Source organism: Pan paniscus, chromosome 4 (genome assembly GCF_029289425.2).
Source record: "Pan paniscus chromosome 4, NHGRI_mPanPan1-v2.0_pri, whole genome shotgun sequence".
NCBI lineage: Eukaryota > Metazoa > Chordata > Mammalia > Primates > Hominidae > Pan > Pan paniscus.
In genome coordinates this window covers 154,435,888-154,447,212 of record NC_073253.2, presented here as the reverse complement: position 1 = coordinate 154,447,212, position 11,325 = coordinate 154,435,888, and positions in this window count along the sequence as shown.

The window sequence follows — 11,325 nt, the reverse complement described above, 5'->3', positions numbered from 1 at the left end:
TTTGGCAATTCTTCAAACCTCTAAATCTACAAACTAAGGTATATTTTCAGTCATCCTCACTCTTGCTTATTTCAGTTGAGGCAGTTTGCTTCTATTTGAAGCCAACCCTTTAACTTGTTCTCCGGCTTCTTCCTTCTAAGGAAGCTTTCTATAAATCCAGGATTCCCTTCTCTTGCTCTTGTATTTTTAACCTCTTTCTACTGGCTCATTCCCATCAATAATAAACATGCCATGGTATCTTGCCATCATAGCCATCACCCTTTCCTTTCACAGATGGATATTCAGAACATTGTTTACAGTTGTCTGAACTTGACATAATCTATAATTGTATACTTCTTGGAAATATTCTTTCTTTAGTGACATTCTCTCCCACTATATTATAAGCATATTCGTTTTCACACTGCTATAAAGATGCTACCTGAGACTGGGTAATTTCTAAATAAAAGAGGTTTAATTGACTCACAGTTCCACAGGGCTAGGGAGGCCTCAGGAAACTTACAATCATGGAAGAAGGTGAAGAGGAAGCAAGGCATGTCTTACATGGCAGCAGGAGAGAGAGAGTGTGCACGCAGGGGAACCTGCCACTTTTAAACCATCAGATCTCGTGAGAGCTCCTCACTGTCATGAGAACAGCATGGAGGAAACCACCCCCATGATCCAATCACCTCCCAGCAAGCCCCTCCCTCAGCATGTGGGGATTATAATTTGAGATGAGATTTGGGTGGGGACACAAAGACAAACCATATCAGTAAATTTTGTTAAGGAACAGACAATTTATTCACCTTTCCATTCTCAGAACCTAGCATGATATTGGCTAACGTAGATGCTCAATAAATATATGCTGAATGAATGAATAATGAATGTTAAGTAATAAGAGCTTATGATGTAACAGTTGTCCTTTGGTATTGGTAGGGGATTGGTTCTAGGGCCCCCAATAAATAACAAAATCTAAGGCTGCTCCAGTCCCTGATATAAAATAGCATAGTATTTGCATATAACCTATACACATCCTGTCATACACTTCAAATCATCTCTCAATTACTTGTAATATCTAATACAATGGAAATCCTATGTAAATAGTTGGTATACTGTATTGCTTTTACTTCCATTATTTTTTATTGTTGTCTTATTATCTTTGGGTTTTTCCCCTAATACTTTAAACCCGAGGCTGGTTGAATCCGTAGTTTTGGAACCTGTGGATCCAGAGGGCCAGCTGTACGTATTACGCTTGTAACAATACATATGAATGGATGATTACAATTTGTATATAACTCTGGAGGTACAGGAAAGTTCTGAAATGCACACTAAAATCGTGATAGATCATAGCTCTATAGGATGTATTCAGTAAATATTTGTTAGGTGAATTAATGAAATTATCTGTGGCATTATAGAACAGGCAATTTTCATCTTGTTTATATTTTTATGTACATCTGAATTTTTTACAATGATTTTACATTACTTTTATTTCTTTTTTATATGAGAAGTTCATAAAGGCATTCTTTTAAAAAATATTGAAATAACACAGATATATTCATAACTCTACTAACTTTTTGTAGTGCCTATCATTGCTTTTCTAGACTTTATACACACACATACACACATATGTATAGTTTATGTTATTTCTTTTTTGATCTTGCTCCATTACTCAGGCTGGAGTGCAGCTGCACCATCATGGCTCGCTGCAACCTTGATGTGCTGGGCTCAGGTGATCCACATCATTTCGAGTAGCTTAAACTACAGGTACGTGCCAACACATCCAGCTAATTTTGTGTGTGTGTGTTTTTTCTAGGGCAGAGTTTTGCCATGTTGCCCACACTGGTCTCGAACTCTTGAACTCAAACAATTCACCCATCTTGGCCTCTCAAAGTGCTGGGAATTACAGGTGTAAGCCACCATGCGTTTTATGAGACTTTTATGAGACTTTTTAAACTCTATTTTTAGATAATTGTAGATTCTCCTGGGAATCTACAATTATCTAAACCTACAATTATTTAAAATCTACAATTATTTAAAAATACGATTATTTAAAAATAATTATAAATATATTATAATTATAAATGATAATTATAATTATAATATATTTATAATTATAAATACATTACTTTATAATTATAATTTTTAATTATTATAAACTTCTGCAAAAAGAAAAGTCATTTGTACCCTTTACTCAGTTTTCCCCAGTGAATTACATCTTACATAACTATAGTACATCAAAACCAGGAAATTGACATTGATGCAATGAGTGTACATATAGCTCTATGCCATTTTATCACATGCAGATTCATGTAATTACCACTATGATCAACACAAAGAACTATTCCATCACTACAAACATAGCACTTGTGTTACCTCTTTGTACTCACATCCATCCACATTCCTCGGACCACTCCTAATCACTGGCCACTAATCTGTTTTCCACCTCTATAATTGTGTCACTTCCAGAATGTTATGTAAATGGAATCATACAGTATAAGCGTTTTGAGATCAGCCTCTTCATTCATCATAAGGCCCTTGAGATCCAGTCAAGCTATTTTGTGTATCAGTAGTTCATTTCTTTTTATGGCTGAGTAGGATTCCCTGTGTGGATGTACGACAATTTGTCTAGCCATTCACTTATTGGGCATTTTAGTTGTTTCTGAGTTTTGCCTTTTAGAAATAAAGTAGACTGTTTGTTTATAAGGTAATTCGTAATATGTTGAGACTTAAGTCTTCCAACCCATATTTTGTTTTCTGTTTGTTGCTTCTATTTTTAGTTTTTCTGTTTTTTTCTTGTTTTTCTATTGATTTCTTGAATATTATTTTAGAATTCTATTTTGATTTGTCTGCAATGTTTTTGAGTGTATCTCTTTGTATAATTTTTTTTTAGTTTATCTCTGTAAATTTTGTAGTGGTTGCTCTAGGTATTACATTATATTTACATAACTTAAAACAGTCAATTAGCGATAACATGTTACTAGTTCAAGTGAAGTGTAAGGGGATTTATTAGAGGGATTGGCTCACACAATTGTGGAGGCTGAGAAATCTCTCGACAGGTCGTCTGCAAACTGGAAGCTCTGGGATGCTGGTAGTGTGGCGGGGTCTAAGCTCCAAGGCTGCAGAACCAGGGAAGTCAGTGATGTAACTCCGAGTCCAAGGACAAAGGTCTGAGAACCCAGTTGGTTGGGGAGGGAGGGTGACTCTTGTGTAAGTCCTAGAGTTCAAAGGCTGGGGAGCCTGGAGTTGTTTTCCTAGGACAAGAAAGGAAAAAGTGCATCCCGGTTCCAGCAGATAGAGTGACACATTCACCTTTTCTCTGTTTTTGTTCTTTCTGAACCCCTAGCAGATTGGATGGTGCCTGCCCACATTGCGGGTGGATCTCCCCCAGCTAGTCCACTCAGACCCACACACTAATCTTTGCTGGAAGCATCTTCACAGACACACCCAAAAATAATGCTTTACCAGGTTTCTCGGTATTCCTTAATCAAGTCAGATTGACATCTAAAATTAACCATCACAGTAGGTCTGCTAGCAACAAAAGCTCTTAGTCTTCCTTCATTTGAGAATGTCTTGATTTCCGCTTTATTCCTGACGCATATTTTCACTGCATACAGAATTCTGGGCTGGCTGTTCTTTTCTTTTGGCACTTGAAAAATGTGCTTCTTTCTTCTAGCCTCCAATGTCTTAGATGAGAAATCCTGTGACTTTCTAATTGTTTTCTACTCTACTCATAAGCCATTGTTTCCCTTTTGCTGCTTTCAGTATTTTTATCTTTTGTCTTTAGTTTTCAAAAGTTTGACTAATGATGTGTCATGATGGGGATTTATTTGTGTTTATCTTGTTTGGGGTTCACTCAGCTTCTTTAACCTGTAAGCTTATGTCTTTAGCCAAATTTGGGCAATTTTCAAACATGAATTCTTTAAACACTTTTTGAGGTCTACCCTCTTTCTCCTCTCCTTCCAGGGCTCTGACAGTGCAAATGTTAGATATTTTGGTATAGTCTACAGGCCCCTGAACATCAGTTCATTTTTTTTCAGTCCATTTTTTTCTCCATTGTTCAGATTAGATAACTTCTCTTGTTCCATCTTCAGGCTCATTCTTTCTTCTGTCCCCTCCATTCTTCCATCCACTGATTTTTTTTTTTTGGATATTGTATTTTTCAGTTCTAAAATCTCCGTCTATTTTTCTTTATACCTTCTATTCCTTTGCTAACACTTTTTATTCATTTTGAGCATGTTCTTAGTTGTTCATTGAAGCATTTTTATGATGACTGCTTTAAAACCCTTATCATGTAGGCTAGGATAACATCATTCCAACATCTGTATTATCTTGGTGCTGAATCTTATTTAAATTTTCTGTTTCAGCAGGCTTCCTCTGACACTGAATTGTTAGGAGAAGGGAGATGCCACCTCCAACCTCTCTGACTAGGGAGAGAGTCAAAGCTCTCCATCAGGCCTCCTTTGACAACCTAGGTTGGTGGGGAAGGTATCTCATTACTGCTGAGCAGGGTTGGGAGTTCAGGCTCCCCATTAGGCCTCCACTGATACCACTCTGGTTGGGAGGGAGAGGGATGCCTCATTACTGCCCCATGTAACTGAACCTAGGTTCAGCTGCTCACTGCTTGAAAGCCAGACATGAAAAATGATGGTTGGTGGAAGGAAAAGCAGATTTATTCAGATAACCAGCTAACTGAGAAGATGGTGGACCATCATTCTAAAGTACCATCTTAAGTCAAGACAAATTTTAGGCTCTTTTTGTGTAAGGGTAAGGGGACGAGGAGGGAGTTGAGATCAAGAGATGACCAATAACCACAGACATCTGGGCACCAGTGAGGGTCCACAGTGGTTGGGAACTTCTTTGTCATGTGAAAATGTTCCTATAAATCTTTAACAAAATATAGTTAGCTGTTTACATACTTCTCCTTTAATCCTAGAGTTCATTTTTAAAACTACATGATTGCTGTTTTTGCATATTATCTCAGTGTTCTAAAATTATCCTAGCCTACATGCAGGAATGAGTAAAGGCCCCTTAAAAAATGGATTAGTTATGTTAGTTCTTTTGCTATTTCACTGTTATATCCTCACGTGGCCTCCAATGACACTTTGGAGGGTGTGTGGGGGACTCATTACCACTGGAAGATGGTGAAAGTTGGGCTTCCCACTCAGCCTTCTCTGAAACCAGCCTGGTGGGGGTTTAGGGGACCCTATAGTCCATCAAGGGTGAAAGTCTAGGCTTCCCAGTCAGCTACTACTGATCGGTGGGGGTGGGAACACTCCTTTTTCTGTGATATTTGGTTGGAGTATGGCAGTGTGTCAGAGGTCTCCAAGAACACTCCCAGGTTCAGCGTTTCATTAGGAGGACTCACAGGACTCAGCATACAGTTCCTGTCACAAATAAAATGAGCAAAAGGAATAGCCTCGTGGAATGAAGTCTGGAGGAAACCAGGCCCAAGATTCTAAGGATTCTCTCCCAGGGAAATTATACAGAGCACACTTAATTTTGTTAACAGGGAACTGTGACAACAGGCATGAATTGCGTCTACAAAGGAAGATTATTAGAGAATCAGTGCCCTAGGTTTTGGGGACAGTTGATTATTGTATTAGTCCCTTTCACTGCTGCTATAAAGAACTGCCCAAGACTGGGTAGTTTATAAAGGAAAGAGGTGTAATTGACTCACAGTTCCACATGTCTGGGTTGGCCTCAGGAAACTTACAATCATGGCGGAAGGTAAAGGGGAAGCAAAGATTTTCTTAACATGGCAGCAGGAGAGTATGTGCAAGCAGGGGAAATTCAGACACTTAGAAAATCATCAGATCTCATGAGAACTCACTCAAAGTCACGAGAGCAGCATGGGGGAAACCACTCTGATGATCCAATCACCTCCTACCAGGACCCTCCCTTGACATGTGGGAATTATGGGAATTACAATTCAAGATAAGATTTGGATGGGGACACAGACAAACTATGTCATCATGTAGATACCCACTGTCTTGCACCTATCAAAACTGCAGACTCTCAGAAGGAAAGCAGCTGTGCAGCAGAAGCTACATTGTTTGCCAACAGTCTAGTCTCAGTGAGCCATTCTTATCATTTGGGGAAAGTTTCATATCTGTGTAGGAACTGTAGGATGTTCCCAGATGCCAGCCAAAGACCAATCTTGCAAGCAAGAATTTCTAAGGATAGCAGGCTCAGGCCTCCCATGGTAACTTTTCTGCATATGTGGTTATTAACTAAATGTTTTCTGCCTTACCAGGCTGTTCCTTTCCTGGTCCTTTGTCTAGAGACAGCAGGCTTGGGGTAGGGATGGGGGAGTGTTACATGAACCCCCTGGCATTTCTAGGTTGGCTGTATTGCCAGTACGTAGTCTGGGATATATGAAACAAAAAGAAATCCCAAGGAATTTGCTAGCATGTCTTTTAAGGTAAATAGCCAATCTGCCTTATTTCTACCTTTCAGAGTCCCCTTATATTTATTTTACATATACTGTCCAGGATTTTTAGCTATACTTAGCAGAAGAATAGGGAGATGTGCAACTGGAACTGTCTTGGAACTGGAAATCTCTGTATTACTTTTACAATGAGAAAAAAGGGTATTTTTTTGTTTTCGTTTTGAAAACAAAACGTATCTATATATGATACAGCAAACAAAACAAAACAAAATAAATGAATAAATATGATATAGCAAGCTTAACCTAAATATAGGCTTGAAAAGTTACCAACAGGAGTGAAAAACATTATCATGACTTGATTCCACTTATTCTAACAGTAAAATGCATTTTCTCTCATTTATAAAAATAACATGTACTCGGCTGGGCGCGGTGGCTGACGCCTGTAATCCCAGCAGTTTGGGAGTCTGAGGTGGGTGGATCACCTGAGGTCAGGAATTTGAAACCAGCCTGGCCAACATGGTGAACCCCATCTCTACAAAAAATACAAAAAATTAGCTGGGCGTGGTGGCAGGCACCTGTAATCCCAGCTACTCAGGAGGCTGAGGCAGGAGAATAGCTTGAACCCAGGAGGGAGAGGTTGCAGTGAGCCAAGACTGTGCCATTGCACTACAGCCTGGGCAACAAGAGCGAAACTCCGTCTCAAAAATACAAAATAATAATAATAATAATAATAATAATATGTACTCATTATAAAAAACTGATTCTACTTTTCTTTGACACAGGTTAATATATTAGTTTTCTTTATTCAGTAAACAAAATGAAAATTTCAAAGTTAGTAAAGATTGCAGGGTGGCAGAATATCTACATTCATTTAATTTCATTATCATTTATAGAGAAGAATATAGAGTAGAAATTTTCCCACAGTCGAAGGGTGGAATAGACCTTCCATAGATGTCCCATGCACAGTTTTAATAGGAACAATAAAATGTGTGCTTCTCTTTTATATCCAAAGTCATGTGCATTAGAGATAGTATCTTCTTACTTATGGAATAATAATTACAATGTCCCAACCCACAAATTCTAGGCTAATGAAACTATTTCTGAGATGAAAATTTTAGCATAATATATTGCTGCCTAATCAACATTCACTTTGAAATCTTAAAAAAGAACATCAAATTGTTATGTTGTAGTATTTAACATTATGAAGTAATTTCATTTATTTGTTTTTTTACATCCACAGTGACTCATAAGTGAATAAATTAATATCTCCCATGCTTCAAAAAATATCAATGAAATGTTTAGACAGTTACAATCTAAACATTTACAACACAACAAGGCAAGCTTTGATTACCAATAAGCTATCTGTAATGACTAGGCTACCTTGTTTTATTCATTATGCTTCCAATCTTCAGGAGACATTTCTTTAACAATGTGTTTATTTCCAAAGAGCATTAGACAGGGTTCTAGAAGCAGCCTTGCCTAAAATTGCCCTCCTGACCTTGAGGCAATCAATTTCCCCCGACCTCAATTCCCATTTGTAAAAATCAGTTTATTGAATAGCCAAAAGACAAAAAGATAAATACGTTCTGTGTTTCAGAGCCTCTATGGTTTAACAGTTCTCAGACAACAGCCTATGGGCCTGGGCTAGATTTTGACAGTTTCCATCAATCTTCCATTTGCAAAATGAGAAACATAAGCATCACGTAATCCATAAAACCAAATGGAAAATTCATGTTCTTCCTCTTTATTGACAGCTATTATTACTTCCCTGATATCTGCATATATCTCTCCTGGAATTTTCAGAGCTTCATCATTCATACTTAAATAAATTTTATAGAAAATTTACATTTAGTATGTAGAATTTTACTGAAAACATCAAAGTAGTAATTTTTTTCTTGCTACTGTATAAATATTACCTCAAGTGACTTGTTTTGAAATATTATTTATGGTTTTAAATAACAGAAACTTAAACATGCTAGCTTGAACCTAAAGGGAGTTGGGGAGAGGAAGCAGGAGAGCAGTATTAGAAAGAGCACAGTACCAGACACAGTTATGCCTGTCGTTGAACCAGGAGTCAAGGTGAGTTCAAGATCCTCAACAATAAATTCTAGATCCATAGACCTTCTCTCAAGAACACTGCCATTCATATGACTCTGACTCCTAGTTTCTGTATTGCTCAGCTCCAAATTCCAAAATCCTGAGATAGAATCTTATTGGCCTCACTTAGGCCACATGTCCTTCTCTGAACCAATCAGTTCTGCCTAAGGGATCAGGTTCTGCCTGAGCTTGTCCCTGTGTACTGGGGAGGGTTCTCAGGGATGAGACCCTCTCTGTAGGCCTATTAGCCACTCCTGAAGTTATTCTACACTGACAGTTAACAGTGTTAATTACTTTCCTAAGAAGTCTCAATATTACTTTTCCTTATCTCAATATTCTAGTTAATTTATTATTCATTCACCCACTCTATTTTTTAATGATAGTCACATTTTATCCATAAGAAAATCACTCATTTTCTTCCTCTCCATTCATATCTTAGCTCTTTGGATTTACATTAATTTTAAATTCTACCACTTGGAAACGTATTTTCTGCTGTCACTGCTACTAGCAAATGTAAAAAGTATTAAATAGTTCCAAATTAGTTTATGACTCTCCAATCTTGAAATGCTCCATATTTTAAATCAACAGTGATTTCTACATTAATTTTTTTCTTAAAATTACTCTTTCTGAGGTTGGGTATGGTGGCTTACTCCTGGAATCCCAGCACTTTGGGAGGCTAAGACAGAAGGATCACTTCAGGCCAGGAGTTTGAGACCAGCCTGGCCAACAAAGTGAGACCCTGTCTCTACTAAAAATAGAAAAACTTAGTCAGGAGTGATGGCACATGCCTGTAGTCCCAGCTACTCAGGAGACTGAGATGTGAGAATCACTTGAGCCCGGGAGTTCAAGGCTGCAGTAAGCCATGAGCATGCCACTTCACTCCAGCCTGGGTGACAGAATGGGACCCTGACTCTAAGAAAAAATTAATCTCTCTGAATCTGATTGTATTTTAATAATTCCAATTTTGATGTAATTCACAATTATTATTTTTTTTTTATTTTTATTTTGAGATGGAGTCTTACTCTGTTGCCAGGCGGGAGTGCAGTGGCACGATCTTGGGTCACTGCAACCTTTGCCTCCTAGGTTCAAGAGATTCTCCTGCCTCAGCTTCCCGAGTAGCTGGGACTACAGGTGCGCACCACCATGCCCAGCTAATTTTTTTGTATTTTTAGTACAGACGGAGTTTCATCATGTTGGCCAGGCTGGTCTCGATCTCCTGACCTCGTGATCCACCCACCTTGGCCTTCCCAAAGTTCTGGGATTACAGGCATGAGCCACCACGCCCAGCCGTATTATTATGATTTTAAACATGGTGAATCTAAACTATAACTTTTTTATCCTCATGACTTTCCCATAATAATATTCCCAATAAGCTATTATTAATGCATGTAAATATAATAGATGTGATATTTTATTTAATTCTCACAACCTTATGGGTATAAAATTAAAACTTTTTGCCTCAAAACAAAAAATGGGCAAACTATAGATTCTGTGTTTTACTTATGGTTTGAGAAAATCACTGGCAGCAATCTGTTTAAAATCAGATTTTGTTGCTCGGTGCTCTACCTCTGATGTTGGCTTAACTCAGTTTCTGCATCCTCAGCAAAGCTGGGGGATGAAAGCCTAAGACTCCAGTTAACAACCACAGATGTATCATTGTCCTTGCTTTGTAGATGTATTTATTTTTATTTTCAGTCAATGGTCAGCATACCTGCAATCTGCCACTATTTCCTCCAGATTTCCTCTGTAACAACTGATATAGGAATGATGCTTTTATGACCCTGGAAAATGTAACTTTAAACACTAACTAGCTATCTGCTTGCTTTGTATTGTTTTTGTTTGTGTGTGTTTTAATAAACTGCTCAGTGATCCTTCCATTTTTCAACTGTATCCCACTTCCAGTTCTGTTCTGTCTCGGAATAGGCTCACTCTTTGATCATTTTGCTGGTACCCTTGCTATTATTACTGAACATTGGCACATGCCAACATCAGTATGTCTAAGAAATGCTCTTAACCCTTTAAAGCAGGGGTCCCCAACCACTGGGCCACAGAAGGGAAGTGGGCTGCACAGCAGGAGGTGAGTATGGCGCAGGAGCATTACCAACTGAGCTCTGTCCCATCTCAGATCAGTGGTGGCATTAGATTCTCATAGGAGTGGGAACAGGAACCCTATTGTGAACTGCGCATGCGAGGGATCTAGGTTGGGCACTCCTTAATGAGAATCTGAGATGGAACAATTTCATCCCGAAACCATCTCCCCACCCCCACCCCTGTTCCGAGGAAAAATTGTCTTCCAAGAAATGTGATCCCTGGTGCCAAAAAGGTTGGGGACCACTGCTTTAAAGTATTGTCTTTAAGCCCATTGTGCAGATAAGGAAATTGAGACATGGTGATGTTAACTGTTTAAGGTCATACCTCAGGTTTGTGGAGGATTTAACACCCAGGCAGGTTGATTCTAGAGCAACATTGTCCAGGATAAATATAATGCAAGCCACATATGTGTAATTTTAAATTTTCTAATAACCACAAAAAAAGTAAGAAAAGGAGAGATTGTTTAATAATATTTGGGTGATAATGATATGTCAGTACAAGTTCATTGATTGTAACAAACGTACCACTCCAATGGGGGATGTTGGTAGTAGGGGAGGCTGTTCCTGAATGGGGTAGTGGGTATATGGGAAATCTCTGTATCATCCAGGCTGGGGTGCAGTGGTGCGATCTCGGCTCACTGTAACCTCCCCCTCCCTGGGTTCAAGCAATTCTCCTGCCTCAGCCTCCCGAGTAGCTGGGATTACAGGCACGTGCCACTATCGCCCGCCTAATTTTTGTATTTTTAGTAGAGAGGGAGTTTTGCCATGTTGGCC